Below are 24,163 nucleotides of genomic sequence, written 5' to 3' on the forward strand. Positions count from 1 at the left end.
ACACATGAACAGTGTCACACCTGGGAGATAGATGTGTACCACAGTCACAGATCTTCACACAAGCGGACATAAGCCACCTCGTCGGAAAGGTCAAAGGTGAAGACTGTAGCCAAGATGGCCTGATGGTACTTCTTGGGGGATTTAGGAGTCGAGGTTTTCACAAGATTTGAAACCGTGGCCTGTCAGTCACGGGCTCATCTCCTCCGTTTCCACCTGTTACTACAGTTCAATATTAGTACATGTGAGAAAAAGTAGAAGGGAAAGCAGATCTATATCACTGAAGTGACTGCAACTAATATATTGCTCATTATAAAATCAACCTACAAAAAAAAAACTTCTCCTTTTATCACTTGGTCTGCAAAATATGAGAACAAAGAAACGGTCTACAGTAATCATTTCCACGGTTCCGAAATCTGGGCTTTAATGGTCTCCTGTTATTCCTTTTAACTATAGTTTATCGTTAGATATGATACATAAAAGTGTTATGTCTTTCCATTTCAAAGGCTGCTAAATAGATAGAAATGTAAAAAAAAATACATATTTTAATGACTGAATAAATGGGCATGCCATTCACAAACACATAAATATACAATATCTCTCCATGAAAAAATAACATATTCGCCTTTCCCATCTGAACGTCAACATTATAAGTTGAATTACTCCTATATACCTATTTCCTATCCTATTATTACTGCATGAGGCCATAACCATTCACTCTGAGAAAGGTGTCTTGTGAAATGGGTCTGGTACCCCTTCCATTCAATTTCAAGTGGTAGAGAATGTACCAAACCAATCACAACTTGTATAGGAGCTTCCAAGAACTGTTACTCAAAATGAACAAGATGGCTACGGAAGTGCAAATAACACCTTCAATCAACACCTTTTTACTGCAAAGCCAACACCAGTCAGTGTTGTGAACAAAGTGGTAAAGGGACGGTTAAGGAGGATGCTTTCACGCTGTTATATTTTGAACAACAAATATCACAAACACTTCACTGAGACCTCAGAGAATTGTCAAAGCTTTTGAGAAACAGACATAATATGTCTACTTTAATGGACAGAACTCTAGTAAAACTAAAGAAATTAAAGCTATAAGCAGCGATGAACGGGCCCTCCTGCGTGCAATTTTCACCAATTAAGGTCAAGGAGTCAAAATTAAGTCCGATGACACCACCCATCCAACCACTCTTTATGTCAAACCATTCCAAAGTTATGGCATAAAATAGGAACTATCAAATATCGACCAATCAGAAGAAGGGGCAGGGCTAATTCAGGCCAATTATGGTCAAGGACTCAAAACCGAGTCCGATGACACCACCCACAACTCTGTATGGCATACCATTCAAAGGTTATGCCAGAAAATAGGGACTATCAAATATCGACCAATCAGAAGAAGGGGCGGGGCTAATTCAGGCCAATAAAGGTCAAGTAATCAATAGCGAGTCCGATGACACCACCCACATGTCTTTATCACAACCCGTTCAAAAGTTATGTTTGACGTGGCGCCACGGCCACGCCATTTCACGAAAACTCACGATTTTGATAACTTTTGATCGTTAACGTCTTTTGTGTCTCCTGAGCGAGTTTTATGTCGACAATCCTGCTAGGAGGAGTTCGTTAAAGTACGACACATGAAAATGGCATAAATTGTGCCAAAATTACACGATTAATTCAAAATGGCCGACTTCCTGTTCGGTTTCGGCCATGGCGCCAAGAGACTTTTCTTTAAGGTGCCACATGATACAGGTGTGTACCGATTTCCGTGCATGTACGTCAAACTGTATTGTGGGGCTTGAGGCCCGAAGTTTTCAATGGGGCGCTGTTGAGTGATTAGGCCACGCCTAATTAATTAATGCAAACCATTAAATATACTGAAAGGACTTGTTATGCTCATAAGAGGATCTGTTCACATTATCTTGATGAACATCAACAATCAATGCAACCTTAATTTGTCACTTAGTTTAATAGAACTCAACTCTTACTCTTCAGTTTCTTCCTCCATCAAAGCATGTGTGACGTCTCGTGTTTCCAAGACATCTGCATCACGCCCAGCGCTGGTTGCATGTTGGATGTGTGGGTTTGCATATGTGTGAACTGGCATATTTCTACACACAAGAAAGCCGAGTTAACAGTCCATCTGCCAGCTCTCGAAAAACAGGCCTCCGTCTTACGGAAACAAGCAGTACGGACAAAAGTACACCAGCACAGACAACACACATGCCACAAGTGGTTGCCTCAAAAGCCTTCGACTTCAAGTTTGGACAATGTGTGCCCATTCTTTGGCAGCTGTGTGGACGGCGTTGACTGGCATGGTTTACAATATGGACTCCATTGTTTTAGGACAAAGGCCTCTCAACTCCAAGCAAAGGTCACAGTGTAAAACAATAAGCCCGTATTCTTGGGGGGGCGGATGGTATGAGGTGTGTGTGTGTGTGTCTGTGTGTGTGTGTGTGTGTGTGTGTGTGTGTGTGTGTGTGTGTGTGTGTGTGTGTGTGTGTGTGTGTGTGTGTGGGCTTGTCTAACTACGTTCACTTGTGAGGTCGGACAGCTTTGTGGGGACCAACGGGTTGGACCCCACAACTTGGTTTAGACATTGTTGCTGGTTACAGTTCTCATGATAGGAGGCCGGGGAATGCGTTGTGTTTGTGCGTGGTCCTGGTATCACTCATGTTGTCATGCGGAATTCTTATGCATACAAAAAGAAAATTGTGTAATTATAAATAAATTACACAGTTGGGTTTTTGAAAGGGTTTGGCAGTAGCTGTGATTAAAGGTTTGAGAAGTATAATGGAGGCTGTTTGTGTGTGTGTGTGTGTGTGTGTGTGTGTGTGTGTGTGTGTGTGTGTGTGTGTGTGTGTGTGTGTGTGTGTGTGTGTGTGTGTGTGTGTGTGTGTGTGTGTGTGTGTGTTTGCCCAATTTATAAAGGCTGGAGTTTAGCTACATATTCATAATACAATTCCCACATATTACTTTGCGTAATTTTTACATCTGCAGGCACATGAGCTCGTAGAACCATCCAAGAGAGTGCTCATCTGCTTATCTCTCCATGCATATGTGGTCCGTACGGCCGCCTGACTCACATTACACGTAATCATTGTTTAACAAATGAAACACAAAGAGATTTTATTTCAATCTGCATTTTCATTAGTAATGTATTAAATGAAGGCTGTGTGTATGTGGAGCAGGAAACACCTGTTTCATCCAGAGAAACACATCCTCCGTATGAGGACTGACATATCCCCTTTCCTGTTGTTCTTTCTTTTCACTCATTGTTTCAGTGAAATAAAGACAAAAGGCACCCTTGATGTCACAAATTTAGATTTCAAAGCAAGCATTCAGAGTCATATGAGAGTCAATGAAGGAAAGCATGCAAGGTGACACAAACGGACAGGAACAGCATGCAAAGAGATCCACAAACTCACGGAGATCAAACATCAGAAGGACAAGCTACATCTTCACCACTTAATAAATGGAAACAACGAAATAAACAGATGCAAAATGGATAAAAGCTGCCATGCCATAGCTCCACCAACTCTAACCATCAAGTGTCTCATAACCTCCAATCGAGCCTTCACAACCGCACAACTAACATCTCAAACGTATTCATCCCACTCATAAGCTTGTCTATACCTTTCGCTGCGTAAGGCAGCTTGAATGAGATAACCCCAACCGTTAAACAAATAAAACTTCCTCACCTTCGAAGAAAAATGCAGAAACAGAAGGAGAAAGGAAAGCTCTCGCATTCACACTAGTCTTAGCCACTTCAGTCAATACAGAAAAGGATTGTGTATGAAAACATGACCTCTGGGTTTTAATTCAGCAAGGATGCAATATATTGCTCATCTTAGTGAAAAACGGATGTCAACCATGATACTCCCGCAAACGCGTCAATATCCAACAACTACACCCCCCCCTTTTGCCAATAAATTGAACGTGCATTTCATCAGCCAACTCTAGGAGCCAGTATTTCTAATTAAAAGGGAGCTCGTAAATTCAGCATTTTACAGGTCCTGCTCAGCTTGTAAATACACTGTAAATAAGTTGTGGTGAGTGGCTTCATGCGCAAATGAAGGTCCACGTTTGCGGTTAAACTCATGCTGATGCCCTCAGTGAAGGAAGGCTGATTGCAATTAATTCAGATTCAGTTTGCCCTGTGGGGCGGACATTGCACGCTGTTTCCACACGTATCATTTTACTCCATTCTGTTCTTTTCTTCTGCATTTCCACATATTGTTGCATTCGCTGCGTATTGCATGCTAGTCCATATTGCGTGCTATTCCATATTCTTTTTGAAGCCTGGTCAAATCAGATTGGATTAGCAGTTTCAGAGGACACATTTGTCGGGCCAATTAGAGCACTTCCTGGCACAGATGGAACCCTGAGATCTCTGGGGAGACTGCTGGGTCGCGTTTGGGTTCTAAAAAAGCATAATGCATACTGTAGAGTCTGCAAAAACAGCACACCAGGTGTGTATGTGTGTGACTGTGCATTAGTGTGGCTATCCCCACAGGTATAAATATGCCTGCTGTAAATAAGAATGGATTCTGAACAACATCCCTGGTTAAATTTGTGCAAAAATATTATGCAGTGAGATAGTATGTATTCAAGCTTTTGAATTACAGCACCCATATCCTTACCTCTTACTGTGTACTTTCCTTTGTCAAAGTGAAATTAGCCCGCAGAGCATCACATCGCAGTGGCAGCTGTATATCCTAGACCTGGAGAGACGAGAGAGGAAGAGGAGGGAGAGAAGAGTGGGGGTTATTCATGCTGACTGAAGTCACTGAACTGAAGTCCCTGTCATTTTTCACAATAGAGACAGATAGCCATAATATGTAGTGAATGCGGGGTACCATGTGAATAATGGCCCCCTCCAGATCGTGTGAACACCCATAACCCACTCAAACGTAAGAACCAGACAGTTCAAAAGCCACTTTGGCTTGTAATTGCTTCTTCGGTGCTTATGTGTCTCTGCACGTGTGTACATGCACACACGCGTGTGTGTGCTCTGCATTGCAATGACCTCTTACATGTAAGTGCCGGGGTATCAAAGTCTATAATGGCCCATCGTTACCCGGTTTATAACAAAAATGCTGTCTTACGTTATGATGACTGGCATTTAACTGTCAAGTGCTGGAGACAAAGAAAATTGTTGGCTCCCTTTCTGGGATGCAGAGAGGCAGTTATGTATATTTAGAATGCCTTATCTCCTTCTCTTTGTGTCAGTAGTCCTCGCTACATCTACGTCGTCCTGCGTTTTCCATCCCTGTGTATTTTTATACCGTTCTTTCCCCCTACATCTTGCTGGCTTGCTCTCCAAGGTTGTTTTTTGGAAAGACCTTGGCAATTTCTCAGTATGCGTTCTTGTCTACTGATGTTCTTCTGGACGTGTGAAACGTCATTAGCTGCAGCTGAAGCACTGCTCCAATTCACAGTCTGCATCTAGTCATGTACATCTGAGAACCTCAGATGTGTTCTCCGGCTATTTTATTGAGGATGCATTCATTGGAGACTTGTGTAGACTAATTAAGGGAAAGTATCCCAGAATGCATTTCTCATCAATGAGCAGTTGCGGAGGAGAAAGTTCACAATTTTACAAGTTTGAAATGTTACTGACGTTTAAAGATTTTTTTTCAAGCGAGAACGTACTTCTTCTAACTTCAAATTAGGGATTGATTTATAAGTTAGGGTCTGCTTGACACGTTGCAACCACATTGTTGAAGACTTTTCCTTTATGTAAATTTCAAACAAAATGAACGCAATTTTCCTCGTGCTGCCGATTCTCTCCATCGTTTTCAGAGATTGAAGTTGCGTTGTCATTGGTGCCAAAGAGGGATTGCCAACCTCTTTTAAAAAAATGTAATTCGTAATTGGCTTTTTTTTTGCCTTTTAGCCAGCTTTGCCTCACCCCTCAGCACGGATTTTTTATGAATAAAGTTTGCTCCCACATCCCGCGAGGGGTTTTCAGTCTGTCTTTTATCAGTTGATGGTTTGTACGCACACCTCTTAACAAGACAACTGTAAACGGATTGTTTGTCGTCCATTCGTGAGCTGCTGTTTTCTGGGAAAGCCTGTGAAGCCCTGGATATACTACATTTCTCGGTTGCCTCGGTTCAAATGGCAAAATGCTGCTCCTTCACTATAACGCCTAAAGAAATGGTTAATGACAACTTTTTCCTTAGTAATCATGGATTTCAGATTATGTACCTACACCATCCCTATGTTGACAAATGATGACTCCTGGGTTTACCATCTTTCAACATCCTTGCTACACGATAGTGTTCATGTGCAGCATCTTGCTATGTCTTACTACATAATAATCTGCACGTTTGACCCTTCTAATTTGGGTCCTCAGACAGAGAAGGATGTTGCTATTCAACTAACTCCCATTCGAGAGAGCAGAAGTCTAAAATCCATGGTCCTTTCACTGATCACTGACTTTTTTTCAATGTTCTCACTGCAAATTGGTTAGGGTTGAACAATGTACATGGTTTGTCTTTATCTCTATATGATGCATTATTTTAACAGGCACGCAAAAACTAATTGTAGAACACTGTACATATGCACAAATCCATGAACAGCACTGAAGTCTGGACCTCTCTGAAGCTCTTGGGCAGAGCTGTGCAGTAATTGGGTCTGTTAGCCAACACACAAAGCCATGAGCAGTTTCTCCGTTTGCCACAGACTGCAAAAAAAAAAATGGTTTCACTGCACTGTACATGCAAGCTTTCATATGTGCTCGTGTGTATGCATGCAAAAAACAAATGTTACATATGCCAGCACTTCAATGCAGGAAAAATGCCAGAAAAAACAGACCATTACACATGTCTGCCTTGTGCTTTCCTGAAAAGAGAATATACATTATTCTCTGTCTTCTGAGAGAAAGAAGACAGGGAATAATGTCAGCTGGTTAACTAGTGTGGGATCAGTGGGTAAGGAATGAGGGAAGAGAGGTGGAACAGAAATAGGTTAGGTTTGGATGCAGAGGAGAAGCGGTGAAGGACAAGGTCTGTATAAGCTGTGGAAGGCGGCGAAGAATGAGGGTTTCCATTAGGACTCATTTGCCTGAACAAGTGGAAAAGAAGAGAGAGGAGAACAAAGATGCAGCCATTGAAAAAGTCCATGCATACATCAGCGGTGAGCCGCTGCTTTGTTCGACTCCCGAAGAGGAATTCTTCATTAAATCCTAATTCGCTCTTCAGCAGTCAGAAGACAGAAATTGGTGATCTTCCAGGGAATATCTTCATAGAGCAGCAAATACAGATAATAATAAATATTACTTGAGTTATATTTTACCAAGACGAGGCACACATCAGTTCAGCATTGCATGGAAATACAGACATATTAAAACATTTCGGTCTATTCTTTCCACTGCAGGAAGCTTCTTTTTCAGAGGTGGAAACGAGGGATACCAAGGTTTAAATAGCTGATTCTACCAGAAAATCATTCCTAAAAATAAATCTGTAACCGCTCGCAAGCCTCAGGAAAATGGTGTTGGATTTGTATTTTATAATAAATAGAGCTTTTGAGATTTTCTCAACCATATCAACCGATGAATAAAGTCTTTATTGATTCCAACGGAGAGCTCCATTTTCACTGAATCCATCTACACTGTCTTCCGTTTTATTCCGACTACAGTGCATCTTCCGGCAGCCGGCGGCTCGCCACCTTTCTGAAGGCCGGTGTACGTTTTAATATTGTGTGATGAAACTGGGAGGGCAACAGAGTGGACTTAAAGTTTTCATCGAGAGCTAAGGAGGGGCACTGGCCAAAAGGCAGAGGGTGCAATACCCTGACAGCACAATGGATGGATGGATGGCTTTTTGTTCCCTTTTTATCCCCCTCTTTCTGTCTCTGAAAGCTATGCCTTCCTGAAAAGAAGGAGAAGGTGTCAGATGAGAGAGGCTGTAACGTTTCCCACAGGAAAACAATGGTGTTTTCTATTATGAGGAGCAGCGGTGGCATGTGTCCCACATCATCCCCATTATTCATCGGCCCTCTTTTGTAATTAAAATGATTCTAGCATATGCTTTGATGATGTTTTTTTCTCTGTATTACCCTTTGTAATTATGTCATAAAATACAGATTGCATCATAACACACCAGCCACTGTGGTGATGCCAGTCAAGATTTATGGAGAACCAGACGCTTTATTTTAGAGGGCGGAGCCCCTTATATGTTCATTTAAAAAAAACCACACTTGGTCTCCAATTCGATATAAGGATGAAGAATACAGCGCAATGGCATGTATGGTGTACCCAGGCGTAAAATTAAAGACTCTTGTCTTTGTGCCTATGCGAATCCTTGAAAGGAGACAGAGAGAGATAGATAGTGAAAACAAGGGAGGAGGGTGTACATGATGACACATAAAACTGGTTGATTTATCCAGTTATTGTGAATCATTGAACTGTATTCAACTGTACTCCACCCTGGACGATGAGATATTGCGATACGTGGTACATGAGTGCACAGACACTTACAGAAACGCTCTATCTAAATATATTCTAAGCCAGAAAATAGTTTCAAGGGTAATTTTGTGTCTTTTTCTCTTTTTGTAGGGGAGGTACTAGATTTGATTATTTCTCACGTGCAAAAAAGTATACATATATTTACACTAAATGAAAGAAAAATATGAGTGACATGTAAAATTATGGTATGATGATTTATGGTGTGATTGAGTATATCTAGGCAAGGGGCAACCTCCAGTTTCCCCTTTTAGAGGCACTCCAAATGTGAGTGAGTTTCCACTGACCTCCATGTTAAAATTCATCCCTTGGCACCCAGGGCATCCCTCGTATTTATTTCCTTTTTTTTTTTTTTTTTTTTTTTTTTCTTTTTTTTGTATAATTAATTAGTTTTTTGTGTGTTCGGTTTATTTCATTTAGATGATTTTATATAGTCTCTTTTTCATCCTTTTTATGTACTCTTCTTATCACTTACATGTTTTGTTTTGTTTTGTTTGTTTTATTCTGTTTATTTACTAATTAATTAATGTTCTTTGTACATTATTTTTCTGAAGTTGAGGGGGGTGGGGGGCTTGTTGGAAAGTGCTGCTCTGTTCAGGTTTTAGCACGCCTTTCTCGGAAAATGGGGGAAAAAAATACGGAGGACCATGTATCTTGTGTTGGATTTCTGTATGTCATCGGTTCCCAATAAAAATATGTGAAAAAAAAAAAATTCTATATAATAACATGAATAATATCTTTAGTCAAATTGATTACTGCAACAGTTTCTTTACAGGTCTGCCTAAAACGTCGATAAGACAGCTAGAGCTGATCCAGAAAGCTGCTGCCCGAGTTCTCACTAGAACTAAGAAAGTGGACCACACTGGCTCCCTGAGCCCCAGAGAATATTTTCATTAGTTTATAAATCACTGAATGGTTTAGGACCCAAACACATCAGAGACTTATGGCTGCCATAGCAACCATCCAGACCTCGTAGGTATTTTGGTTCAGGTCTACTTTGTGTCCCCAGAATCAGAACCAAACATGAAGAAGCAGCCTTCAGTTTTTATGCTCCAAAAATCTGGAACAAACTTCCAGAAATCTGCAAACTGTTGCTGTAATGTGCTATACAAATACACTTGGCTTGCCTAAAAGGTGCAGTATTACACAGAAGTAAACATATTTGCAGCCTGGTACAAAAAAAAAGGTTTTGCTCTACTTTTTACAGCAATATTTCCCATCTATGGCAACTGTATGGGAGGTGAACTTTTATGTACCTCATCCTGCAAAATCATATCAAACCACAAACCGATGCGTAATTAGCGGTGTGGTTCTTTGATTGACAGCTGCATTGCAGTTTGTGGTGTCAGATAGTCAGCTCTCAATACTTACAAGGCACAGCCATTCTTGTGGCTGTGCTTTGTTAGCTGAGCTAGCCACAACTATCCTCATCTCAGATGTGTTTACACATCTGAATCGAGGAGGGATCGACAGATTTGAAGGATGCAAGACGATGTTAGTAAGCATCAAAAGTGAGCATGAGCTAAAATAATTAGCTTGGGGTCATAAAGGTAAGGTGAAAATGTGTTCTGGGTGGCGTCAGGTCCTACCAATATGGCAATGACCAAAGCTCAGAAAAATCTGCTTCAGAACCACCCTTAAGAAAAAAAAAACCTGTGGGTGGCATCACAGAAAGGTCTGTTCAGTTTTCATTATACAGTCTATTTGTATAGGTTATCCACAATGGTCTACAATGTCCTACTGTAGGTAATAGTGTCCACTGTATTGTACACAAAAGAAAAACATTAAAAGAGCCTACTATATGTTAAAAATGTACACAGTATATCTAAAACGTAGTGAAAATGTAGTAAGCAATGTTGTAAGGGCACTTTAAATGAATATAAGGTAAACATGCTGTAAAATATAAAACAGGGCAAGGATTGTGCCTATATTTATAGAGAGTAATTGTACTTAATAAAAACACAGTAATGAAAAAATAGTAGAAATGTATTGATACTTAAAGCACTTTTTGGAGTAATCTACCTTTATCCACTTGCCAGCAAAGCTACTGTGTTTAAGATGCCATTTAGAGTGTGGTTATTGTTTTTTCACAAAGATTGTTTTTTAAACGCTAAATATCATTTGTCAAAAGCTTGCCGCACTCAACCGTACAATTAAGGCCCCGGACCAATACTAACACTCTCATTTGTAATGGATGCCATCTCATTTATCACCCGTCTGAGTGGGAGCCAGTCACAGCGTTCCAACGGCACCCAAGCACACCGAAGGAGAACATGCAAACGTTTCACATTTGTTGAAAACAGACATGCAGCCCATGTAAGTTATTGCTGCAGGCCCACAGGCCAGAGTGGTAGTCATCCGTCTTTGTGTGACACTATCAGGCTTCCTCGCACAACACAGAGGTGGTAAAATGACTTTATTACACAATGTGAAAGATACTTCAGGGACAAATTGGTGGGAACTGATACATGCCAAAGGGGCATCGTACTTTATCTGGAACGAGATGAGAAGTTGTCATCAGCTTGAGTGCATTTGAAAGACACATAACGGGAACATGCTGAAAGTAACTTAACAGATTTGAGCACTGTTCTCAAAGAGCATTGTTCGCCAGCCAGAAGCAAAGAAAAGTGCTATGTTTATGCCCTCCAGAAAGTGCTTTCCAGCTCAGCAGGAAGGAAAACAGGACATAACACTGCAAATGATGTAAACTTAAATCATCATTCTATTGATCAATACTATATGTGCTTGTATTTTTGATCCATCAGGCATGACCATCTAGTCATCTTTGCCTTTCTTCAGTCCATCGCACTACAACAGCAAAGCTTCGGATCAATACTCTCTGGCACATATTCTCACTCTGAAAGACTTGGAATGAAAATGCCATTCGATATCAATCAGGATCACAGCTGCGCCACTGAACGGGCACAATAAATAACATATTATTTTTTCAAATTCACCCTCAAATGACTGGTCTCATCAGAGTCCCTCCACTCAGATCTTTCAGTCTAGTTTATGCTGAAAGGAACCACATGAACTGGGCGAGGAAGATGTATGTAAAGCAGTTAAAGTAAAAGCCCAGTAAGCAGGAAATTTAAGAGGGGCCATGGGATGATGGTATAACAGCAGATGCCGATTGCAGACAATCTGCTGAAGAAGGAAAAGATATGGAAAATAGAAATGGATTCAGTATATTGGATGAGTAAGTAAGACAAATCCTTAAAAAGCACAGCGGGAAAGGATGAAATGTACTTATTCAATGATATGCAATAACAATTTACAATCATTTTAATGCACGGTAAAATAAAATAATGAAAGTAAACAGTATTCATAAAACAATCAAACCATAAATCCCCTTCTATTGTTTCAGCAAATGAAGTGATGCAGCCCAGTCCTTCACTTGCAGGCGGCACTGAATTAGTCCTTACAGGTTCCTCCATTGATAAGAAATGCAGTCTTGTATGCCACAGCGCCAAGAGATTTATGCCCCCAGCCCTGTGATGACCTCATTGTTCATTGCCCCATAATTCAAATCTGATCCGCTGTGTTGCATCACATTGTGCATGACTCATTTCCACGTTGCCCATTCTCTAAACAAGCCAGGCCTCCTCGGCACGCTATAGCGAAACGACCAACAACAAAGCAGAGAATTTCCTGTCAATGCTTTGGTGACTGACTTTCACACGTAAAATACACAGAAACACACTGTTCAAATGGACTGAACGGGAGGAGGGGGTGAGTGCTATTGTCAATGCTTTTCCTGCAGAGACCAGTACAATCGGCAGACCTTTGAGTGAGTTTCTTACAATCACTTCGCCTTGTACTCTGATTCTCCATTCTGTTCCCTAATGGCACTGTGTGTGTCACCACTGTAAATATACAGCTGCAGGCTGTGTATGAGCTGATTCAAGTGCAAATGTGCTGAAGTGTATCTGAAACGCATTGTGTTTTAAGAGTATATGTGGAAGGAAGTGTACATGTGTGCATGTGTGTGCTTGTGTGTTCCTGTTAGGTGGTAACATGACTGTGCAGGAAGGTGAAAGACACAGGAGGGGAGAAGATGCTTAGATTGGAAGGTCAATTATTTTTGTCTTTTCTTTGAAAACGACAGATAAAGACTGAATGAGCAAGAGGATTTACAAGATTCCGAGCAGCTGTTAAATCCGTAGAGGTAACGTATCTTAAAAGTCATCAAATGCAACAGTTTCAAAGGTATCTGAACAATGGCCGGGTTTTTCTGATTTTGCCTAAATACGCCACGACAATGGAACTGAAATAAAATAATCGAAATCTGATCAAAGATTTTACCATTTAGGAATTCCACTAACTTTAAAGGAGCCGTCTGTAAGAAATGGCCAAAACTGGTACTGCAGTCACTTTCAAAATATTGTTGAGGGGCGTGTACCCTCCCCGTCCTCCCCCCGACCAGAGGTTGCCAGGTAGGCTGCAGAATGCAGCAGGAACGTAGGCTGCGATAATTAGAGCCGAGCTGGCAACCCGGATGCCGAAACAATACTGACTTTGTGATAGGGGGAAAGGTGGAGGGTGGAGCTTCAGAAACAATACTGACTTGGTGATTGGGAGATAGGTGGAGGGTGGAGCTTCAGAAACAATACTGACTTGGTGATTGGGAGATAGGTGGAGGGTGGAGCTTCAGGCCAAAACAAAAAATGACAACATAAACATCAGTTGAGGGCTGCAACTCCTCTTTTTAAACTGGAATATCCTGGCTTGAGTGCTGTTGTCAGTGACATAAATATTTGAAATGAACATGATTTTTAAATGTCTGTTGACACATCGGGGTCATTTTATGATTCGTTTTATTATTGCTCTTACATACAGCTCCTTTAAGCAATGTACCTCGTTTTTCAGTTTTTCTGAGGTTTTTGCACAAAGTCCCATAATTGTAAAGACGAGAATCATTTTAAATATTTGGTTGAAAATCCTTTTGCTGTCAATAACTGCCCCAAATTTGGAACCCACGGGCATCTCCAAACTCTGGATATATTCTTTGGGGGTGCTTTGGCAGGCCTTCAACGCAGCCACCTTTAGTTACCATGGGTTTGTGAGCCATTGGCAAGAATACAAGCCCATAACATGACACCACCTCCACCATGTTTGCCATATGATGTGGTTATCTTTAGATTATGAGTTATTCCTTTTCTTCTCCATACATGTATCAGCATCTTCTTGATACGAGTTAATCTTGTTTCATTTGTTCAAAGAATCTGACTCCTGAACGTAGCAGGGCCTTCTTCTTAGATGTTTGCTGACGTCTGTCTTTGCCCTGGTTCCTCCAAACCCCCTGTATTCACATTCATGAAGGTGTATCTTGATTGTAAATGATTACAATGATAGGCCTGCCGTCTCTGGAGTACTCTTGACTTCATCCACTTTATCATGCACTTTAGTTACTTCCAGTAGTCTTCAAGGTCTTTTGATGTTGTAGAGATCACTAGCTCACCATCAAATCCATTGTGATGTAAAAAGGCACAATAATAAAAGTTCTGTCACATGCTAAATGTGTCTCTGGGCAGGAAACTTAACCGCTCTTGCCCAGCGACTCATGGTGCCGGTCCCAAGCCCTGGGGAGGATGTAGGATGTAAAAACGTATGCCAAATCAATGTGCATAACTCACTGATTCACCATAGTGATCCCTACAAAAGGAAAAGAGCCAAAAGAAGGAAATAAAGGCGATTACCTCCCCAAACCTTTGCTATTGTTCCAAATGAGGACCCATCCCGTTTCTCACTCCTCGAAGACTCAGACTCCCTGTAATGCTTTTGAAGTGTTACATGTTTTTTCTGATCTATCATTTGTCGCTCGAATAGGATTAACCTTTGAATACCTGACATATAATAAACTAAAAAAAAACTGTATAATACTGTATAGGTAATTCTATAAAATTGTTTTTTTTTTAAGCCTTGTTTCAGAAAACTAGTTTTACTTTTTGGTCTTATGGCTAGAATATTTTGCTAGTTTTAAGAATTCTAGTCAGAGAAGTTTTTAACCCCATTAGCACAGTTATTTTGCTATAGGGACAAATAATAAAAATTCACTTGATTTATGAATATTATACTTTTTTTCTAGAGGGGCTGTGTTTGCAGTGTAATACAGCTTCCTCTATAAAGACTTAAAATAAACTACAAATTCATTCTTTATTCCAACTTTTGTTTGGAGGATTCGCTGCAGTCTGCCTGGAAGAAGTAAGCAAAGACTTCTGCTTCAGATGGCTTTGCCAACCTCAGTAACAAGATATTTGAGGGTTTGGCTTGGCCACACCATGACCCACATTTCTACTTTTTCATCCGTTCCTTAGTGGATTTACTAGTGTGCTAAGGATCACTTCCAGTTAAACTTCACCTTTCAGACAGATGCCCTCACATTATTCTGAAGTACTCTTTGACATTTTGCAGAATTCATAGATGAATCAGTGAGTATAAGCTGCCAAGTCCCTGAGGCAGTGATGTAACCCTGAACTAGAATAATTCCAACATCATGCTTTATAGTTGGTTGCTCTTGAAGAGTTTTCCCATGAAAAGTATTTTTTGTATGTACCAAATATGTCTACTTTTACTGTGAACAAAATATTCTATTTCTGACAAGTTGATTCAGAGGTCTTATCTTTGCCTGTATTTGTAAACTTTAGTTTTACACTTCGGGTCTTCGTCAACAGCTCTCTGATAAAAGTTTGGGATTTAAGAAGGCGTTTTGCATTCAGCTCCCAGCTTGAGAGACCTTTTTGTCCACAGTGGCCAAAGCTGCATAAATTTGCATTCAAGAGATACATCACTTATGGCAGGTTTGCCCAATTCCTGTCCTCAAGGGCCGCTGTCCTACATGGTTCCCTGCTTCCAAACACCTGATTCAAATGACCATCGTCAGCTTGACATCAAGGTCTCCACAAGTCTATTAAAGACACATTCGTTTGAGTCAGGTGTGTTGAAGCAGGGAAACAATCTGAAACGTGCAGGACAGCTGGCCTGGAGGACTGGAATTGGACAACCGTAATGTGCCTCCTTTATGGTGAATTGATTTTTTAAATATATTTGTTAATGAAACATACTAAATATAAGATTGGTTCCATTATTTCTAAAATATATTTTCTTATAATTGGGAACCAGTGTAGAACCTTACATTTAATTATGGGTGTCAATTAGGGCTGGGCGATATATCGAGATTTTAATATATATCGATATATTTTCAAACACGATATGGTACGAGACAATATCGTTTATATCGATTTAAAAAAAAAAAAAAATAATAAAATATTTTTTTTTTTACATTTTTTTTTTTAAATGATTTTGATATAGCTTATTTTGTGACAAATTGACTTGAATGTTTTATTTGAGATTTGCACAAATGTTTTGTTATTTGCACAACTGTCAACCTCAGTGGAAAAGTCTGCCTGTTACTGTCTACATTGTATTAATTGCACAGTGTATTTTAATTTAATTGTTATGCAGGAAAGGGATATTTGTTTTATTTTATTCAAGAAGCATTTTTATTCTATATATGCAGGCAGTTTATTTTTATTTCATTTGTTTTATACATTTTGAAGGAACCTGTGACATTTGGCACGAGGCTTTGTATTAAAACTGACTGTTTTTTTAAGGGTTTGCCTCAGAAAAAAATGAAGCTAACAGAGATGCTATGCTATAATGCTTTGGGGGAAACCCCAATTAAGGCACAGAAAAAATATCGAGATATATATCGAGTATCGCCATTTAGCTAGAAAATATCGAGATATGACTTTTGGTCCATATCGCCCAGCCCCAGTGTCAATGTATCATGAACGTAGTGGTGTCTTTATTTTTTAATATTGATGTATTAATTATGTATTATAATGTATTATTATTAATAATGTATTATTATTATAATTACAAAATCAGCCTTTTTTATAGCCACATACCGAATACAATTATTTTGGTTATTCTGGTTAAAAAAAATTTTCAAAAAGATATGTCAACAATTTAAAAATCAGCTACTTAGCCATTAACCCCAGAGGTTACGATATACAGCTCTCTTATTTGTGCATCCAACGACCCAGTCTGATGAAACCTCAACTATCCTGGCTTAACATCACTGGAAGTGGGTTGCTATGTCTAGCCTAAGTGAAAAAATAACTATGGCTGGACCCAAATACTCAAATCTATGGATATGTGGAAAATCTGGTTTTGACTGTGGGTGTCTAGTTCAACAATCCTAACAACAGTAGTTATCAGCGAATTCCTTCATATCTGACAGCTAAACCAATAGATCCACTTCTGGGTTTCCCCTTTTTAAATGAGTAATTAAGTAGTCTTCAACACATGCAGCGTGGAGGGCCAATAATAGAGTTGAATGATATCCGACATGAGTTTTACACATAAAGAGAGGAGGGATAAGCTGATCGCTCCAGTCAACAGTGAAAAATGCAGGGAGTGTGGGTTATTCTTTGAGGGAGGGAAAGGGTAAGAGGAAGTATGTGTTAACACATGACCGAGTACTTTAGGTGGATGAGGACGACAGGCAAGAATCTGGGCTCATTATTTCAATACGGGAGAGAGATGTCATCTAGTGCAGAAAAGGGCTTTTGAATTAGGTTAAGCTTGGTACTCAGTGTGTGGCTGAGACTTGGAATGTGAATCATCATCACATTATGAAATAGCATCTAAAGCTCTGCTTTCATCAAAATGTAACATCATTTTTGCAAGACTTGTTTGTTTTTGTTATTTTTTTTCTTCTTCATTTTATAGCTTAAGCCACAGGAGTGACAGTTTATTTATGCAGGAAGGTTGGTTGCCTCTGGGAGCCAAATAAACACCACCTTCTGTTTATCTACAAAGCTTTCTGACACAGACCTTTGCCTTTGCCATGCATAAATTTACTAATTAGAGAACTGGATCCAGAGCATTTGGTTACCAGAGTAACCCTTGTTCTCTGAAAAACCAAGGGAGTTATCTCACTTTGGGATGTGCGCTCTGAAGAGGCCAATCACCAAAGCACCACTACCTCCACATCAGCCAAGAAACAAGTCATCATGTTCGTAATTGTCACTTTGATGGCATGGAGGTTCACCCGTTTGTAACTACACAGAGGCTCCACATCATGCATTCTCATACATATTTATATCACAAACGCATGGATGAACACCAATGCAGTGAAAACTAGGTCTCATTCTATAAACCCAGTTCAGTATCTCATTGTGGACGCAAGAAAAGGTATCTGATACTGTACCGATTTGCATAACCCGATAGCACAGGAGGAGGATCACAGTGCTGTGATCCAGTAGTTTTGCAATTAATAAAATGAGTTTGGTGGTGTGGTTTAGAGGTAGTTTGATTGATAAAAGATGCTCATTTCTGGACAGTTTGATGTTCACAAGAAGCCTCTACTGATGTGAACCATGCCTTGCAAAAAAGAAAAGAGAGAAAATCTCCCAAGACAAGCCATTGATCTACATAAGGCTGGAAAGGGATAGAAAAGAATCTCAAACTCATCCATCTGTCCTCAGGTAGGCAAACTTGGACAGTAAGACAATTTAGGGTTGTGTATATCCTTCCTAAAAAGGGGGTGCCCAGCCAAAGTGACTTCAAAGACACATCACACAATCATCAATGAGATAAAAAAGGACTCAGGAGTAACAGCTAAGGGCTTGAAGACATTGCTGCAAGTGGTAAGCAGCTATTTTCATTATTATACAATATGTAAGTCATTAAACAGATCATTGTCAAGAGGAGAACATCAAAGTGCAACTTTCCTAAAAAAAAATAAATGCGGCACACCTGCTGTTTGGCAAAGAACTCCTTGGCAATCCTTAAGACTAAAATTTTTTGTGGTCTGGTGAAAGAAAATTGCTCAACAATTATGTATGACGCAAGGGTGCAGTTTTCCAACATCAAAATATCATCCCAACAGTGAACAATGGTGGAGTGAGCGCCATGATTTGGACTTATTTTGCTGTCTCAAGGCTTTGGCCACGTTCCATCACCAAGTGGAAAGTGAATTCTTGAGTTTACGCAAAATATCGGCCAGGGCAGTGGTGTGGTCTTGTGGCCAGATAAAAATTTTTAGAAGTTGAGTGATGCAGCAACACTAAGCATGGAAGGAAATCCACAACAAAACTGCTTCAGAAACAGAAAATCCACCTTTTTGAGTTGGCCATTCAAAGCCCAGATCTTAACCCCATAGAGATACAATGGAATGACCTCGAAAGAGCTGTTCACAAAATACATCCAACAAATGTGTCTAAACTAAAGAAGTTCTGGAAAGAGCTATGGTCAGAAAGAGCTAACAAAAGCTTGTGTTTGAAGTCAGAGCTGCCAAAGGACATTCAACCTTCTATTAACTCCCAGGTTTCAGTTTATCTTTCCTCCCAAAATGCAAATATTTGGTGTATCAAATAATAACACGGGGGCTTATAATTGTTTGTGTATAATCAGTTTAAGAATGTTGTCTTTGTCCATTGTTGTGACTCAGATGAAGATCAGATCCCATTATATGGCAGACTGATAAAGAAAAACAGTTCATTTCAAAGGGTTCACATAGTTTTTCTTGCTACTTTATTGTTCATTCCTGAATTGCATGCTACCAGGGTGCCCAAAAAAACAAGTATAACTACAAAATAGACTCCACTATGCAGTGTGGTAGATACTGGGACAGAAATTTCCTTTATGAGACACAAAATGATGTTTACTTTCTTTTAACCACCTCAACTGTTCCAAATAAGCGTAGAATAATAATAAAGCTTCATAGAGGTTCAGGATAGATTGAATTCTGCATGAATAGAGCCACCATAAGCTCACCTTAAGCTCTCATCAGTGAAAGGTGAGGGATGAAAAGCCAGTAGCTTTATGGGCAGTCACTGCCCTCAAACGTCTGGATATGGTGCAGCGTCACCTCCCCATATTCTAACTTACACTGCAAACAAAACGCAGAAACATAAAAGGCCTGTATCTCACCTCTCTGACACACCAAGCAAAGGGATGGCTTTAAGGAAAGTGCCTTTTAGTAAATACACCCCTGCTGCTGAAAATACAGCTCTCAGAGGGCTTAAATGCAGGCTGCCGCCATTGAGCTCTCTTCATAAATTTCCTTATGAGTATGTGCTGGCCAGTTGGCACATTACCAACACCCATATAGCAGCCTGGAACATTGGCCAAATACACCTTACTAGTGCCATACCACAGTCCGACAGGTAGTATAACATATGAAACTGAACTAAAACCTTTTTTCTTTTTTATTGAATTTATGCTGTATGCCACCTCTCAAACACCGGCCATAAAATAGAGATCATGTAAACAGCACCCACATGCAGCACCCACATGCTGGTGAGAATCTTAATCACCCAAGTAGGAATGCCTGACTCGTTTGCAAATCCAGGAAATGGCAGCACCCAAAGCTCAAACAGCAGAAGGCCTGGTAGCTGAGAGGAATTGGACTTGTGCTCCCCCGACACGATAACTGACGTGAACAAGCCAAAGTGTCAGAAAAGTAACTTTTAGAGCTGAATATAATGGAAAAAACAAACAACAATTTGTAAAATTACAAGGATTTTCAGAAAATGTCTCCAATTGCTTAATTTGAGAAGACATAGTCATTCAAGGATGATTGGGGTGGTTTTGTGGGCACGCATATTAGCATAGAAAATAAAATGAAAAAAGGACTTTCCACTTGAACTTCAATTCTACACATTTTCACCAAAACACTGATGATGAAGCTGCTCTGTCTCCAACTGATAGACTGTCATTATTTTCCTCCTTCTCAGGAATGAAGATGCAAATGAATTAAGGAGAGTAGTGCGCGGAACACTGCTGAAATGTGGAGACATTCAGCAGAATCTCTGTGACCATTTTTCATACCCGTGTTTAACCGTGGGCAGGCGATAGCAGCAGAGATACAGCCACTGTGGGTAACAATCTCTCAATGGGAGAGGGATCAGACTGGTGCACAGACAGGATTGGCCCTCTTGCTGGGAGACGGAAGGCACAAACAGCCCTGGCAGAAGGAGCTGTAGGGACTCCAGCACAAGCAGTCAGATCACCACTTAAGATATAATGGAAGGCTCCGTCATTGTTCATATTAGCAAGCTGAACCAGTGGAGTCACAACAATTCCCCCCTGCACCTACCAGGCCAACAGCCTTGCAGTGCACTTATGTACAGGAAGAGGTCTGAAGTAACAGTTGAGCCAGGGTGCAACACTGGTTGGCTTGCCTCAAAAAGGCCCCCTCTCCTTTATATATGCATGAAGTTCTTGGTAGACGCCTAATCCTTACCACAGTTGATGGACAGACCAACTGGTGAGGAGAAAGAATGGTATTGCTGTTTTGGTCACCATTAAAGAAACAGTCCAGAGACCAGAAACCAGAAACCATCCTTGGTTTATCATCAGATGGTTATCCAAACTTTCATTATAGTCTAAAACAACATGAATCAAAGCAGTTTGGAGGGAGAACAGAAGTAATGTTAGCTGTAGGTAATCAACCTACATTAGGGCTGGGCGATATGGACCAAAAGTCATATCTCGATATTTTCTAGCTAAATGGCGATACTCGATATATATCTCGATATTTTTTCTGTGCCTTAATTGGGGTTTCCCCCAAAGCATTATAGCATAGCATCTCTGTTAGCTTCATTTTTTTTCTGAGGCATACCCTTAAAAAAACAGTCAGTTTTAATACAAAGCCTCGTGCCAAATGTCACACAGTTACCTTTATTAACAGAGGTCTGCACAATATCAAAATGTATAAAACAAATGAAATAAAAATAAACTGCCTGCATATATAGAATAAAAATGATTCTTGAATAAAATAAAACAAATATCCCTTTCCTGCATAACAATTAAATTAAAATACACTGTGCAATTAATACAATGTAGACAGTAACAGGCAGACTTTTCCACTGAGGTTGACAGTTGTGCAAATAACAAAACATTTGTGCAAATCTCAAATAAAACATTCAAGTCAATTTGTCACAAAATAAGCTATATCAAAATCATAAGAAAAAAAATGTAAAAAAAAAAAAAAAAAAAAAAATGTTTTTAATCGATATAAACGGTATTGTCTCGTACCATATCGTGTTTGAAAATATATCGATATATATTAAAATCTCGATATATCGCCCAGCCCTAACCTACATCAACACAAATTGCTAGTTTAAGTCTCTGACAAGACTCGAAAATGTTCCAATTAAATTAGTGCCGATAAGGTCACTACAGATAAACTCAAAGTTATTTTAACTTTGTATCTGTATAGAAAGTATTTAAAAAGGACTATTTCTACATGCAGAACCTTACCTAATATCACTTTCCCTCATAAGTCTGTTGACAATTGGCTTTTTTGTTCATAAATATCTAAGTACTGATAAAGTTCTTTGGAAGTAAAGCCAGTAGACTCTCCCCCTCTTTCTTCTCTTCATTTGCTAGTTGACTTGAGGGACATCATGACAAGAAGCGGCGACCAGAGGGAGATGGTGACAAAAGACATTGCTTTAGAGTCATTTTTATATACTTTCTGTTGACATACAAAAAGATCAAATTTATTAAACTTGTCCATCTGGATCCTATCCACACTTTTATTTCAATTGAATGACATTTTTGAGTCCTTTCAGGGGCTTAAAATAGCTTTTATTTTGACACAGGTTGATTGCCCAAAGGGCAAGCATAAATTGCTATTTTGCTGCAAATCCATATTCTGTTCTTACTCAAGAATGTTTGGATTCCCGATGTTTTGGCCTCTGACTGTTTCTTTTTAAAAGTTCAATATTATGTAGCCCATCTGATCATAATGATCAAGCACTCGGAAAAAGTAAGTAAAAGTAAAAAGTAAAAGTCCTGGGGTTTTTTAGATTGTACAGCCTAAATCTTATATTTTCTGCAGTGAGCATCCTTATTTGCCTCCTCCTCCCACTACTCTTCGCTCACTCTGCTGTTATTGGTTCCCTTCCAAACAAAATCAGACATGCTCCTGCCAGTCGTGTGCCACAGCGATAAAGACGACTGGAGGATGGGTGATACCAAGCAGGCATGGATGCATGGGGCTGGATTGATCTGTACATAAGGTTTAGACGACCAATCTGCAAATGTGATTAATGCTTACAAAGCCAGTAAGTCATTTGAATAAATAAATCAATAATTATCTATGGAAACTCCAAGAATGATTGCTATTTCAATTTTTTTATGTATTGCTTGATCGGCCGTGCACCATTGCAGTGGGATGGCTTGAAAACCGGGTATATGACAGTTTAAGACAATATTGGACACTAGAATGTCAGGCAAATCATAATATGTGCCCTTTAAATTCCACATTATCCTCATCCCCCCACTCTCCTCAGCAGCATAGGCAGATATTCCACTTCTGGACTCTCATCGTGCTGAAACAGCAAGTCCAGGATCATGTCAGGCATTCATCTCAGTGTTAAAAAGACAGACCATAACGTTTTAAGGGGATAACTCTCACAAACAATTATCAAGAGTTTGAACCGATGTAACACACATGCTAACTTGCTAACCAATTAGAATGGACCAGTATTGAATAGTATACGACCAACCACCTCTTCAGAAGCGATTATGTACTCAACATAAAACATAATCTTGACTGTTTTCCACCACAGGCAAACAGTCGAGAGGATAATCCCTAATTAGGACCACTGAGGAGTTCAAATGATCTTCATGAGGAAGAAAAGTGAGACTGTTTTGTGCTATTCAGAGCACTGGTCCCTCTCTTCACAGGCATAGCGGGGCTGGTCATAAAAGATGCTGCTTTCCTTGGTGAAAATGTGCTGATTTTGGCAGAAAGCTACAAATTCTAATGGAAACACTTACGATAGGTTTAGTGAAAACAGATATTGGGTTCTATGTGCCCACAAAACAGAGCTGATAGCACAAGTGCTGAAGTCAGGCTCTCTAATAACCCTTGACAAAGCAAACAGACTTCGGTAACAAGCAGTTACAGTTATTACAAATCTGATTATGTGCTTGCTTGTCTTGACATTCTTGTGTGCATATGTCTGATATTGTCTGTCTGCGATGGATCCTGTTGTCTGCCAAGGTTTATTTTCATTATCTTGAGGTTTTCATGTTAGCACAAGATGTTTAACAAATGATCCCTTGTTTAATTCATGTCATTCCATTACAGGGTTAGATATTTTTCATTGCAGTTTCCAAATCTAAAGCAAATATTGTGCGATGTGTAACAGCACCAAACACAGAGAGCTGGATCTTCCTTCAAGCTTAACAATCAAAATGAGCAAACCCCACCCTACCCCCCCCCCCCCCCCCCCCCCCCAACAAAACTCTTGCCTGTCTTGTGCATCATAGCAGTATAAAATCAGTGACCTAATTAAAGGAAGACAGATAGACCTACTGTAAGCAGAATGTTGGACTGTCGCTGTTGCACATCATACAGTTGCATGAGCTTCGAAACATCAGCACTGCATGAGTGTCACTTCTGAACGTGACCCAAGATGCTCTGTGACAGCACCGCCTTCGCGGCGTGATGCCTGACAAACATCCTGTAGCTTGTTCTTCAGAAGCTGAGCCTGTCAGAAAAGTATACCAAATATGCCGGCTGAAAGGAAAAAAAAAAAAAAACAGACAGGCAGGCAAGAGAGACAGAAAACCAACAAGTGGAGGATTTGGACCTGGAAATATTGAGGTTTTCAGAGTATGGTTTTTATATTCAGCTAAGAAGTGAACGCCATATCCTTTAAAAAATTCATC

General features: G+C 39.9%; 1 protein-coding gene across 1 annotated transcript in view; it reads right to left on the minus strand.

Annotated features, from left to right (window-relative positions):
- The window catches only part of adgrl3.1 (adhesion G protein-coupled receptor L3.1), a 187,812-nt gene that overhangs the window by 160,849 nt on the left and 2,800 nt on the right, over nucleotides 1–24,163 (minus strand). The window contains exon 2 of the mRNA XM_061715075.1: nucleotides 4,638–4,718. The gene's annotated coding sequence lies outside the window, so the exon portion shown is untranslated. The remainder of the gene's footprint in view (nucleotides 1–4,637; nucleotides 4,719–24,163) is intronic.

This window comes from Cololabis saira, chromosome 1 (assembly GCF_033807715.1).
Source record: "Cololabis saira isolate AMF1-May2022 chromosome 1, fColSai1.1, whole genome shotgun sequence".
Taxonomy (NCBI): domain Eukaryota; kingdom Metazoa; phylum Chordata; class Actinopteri; order Beloniformes; family Belonidae; genus Cololabis; species Cololabis saira.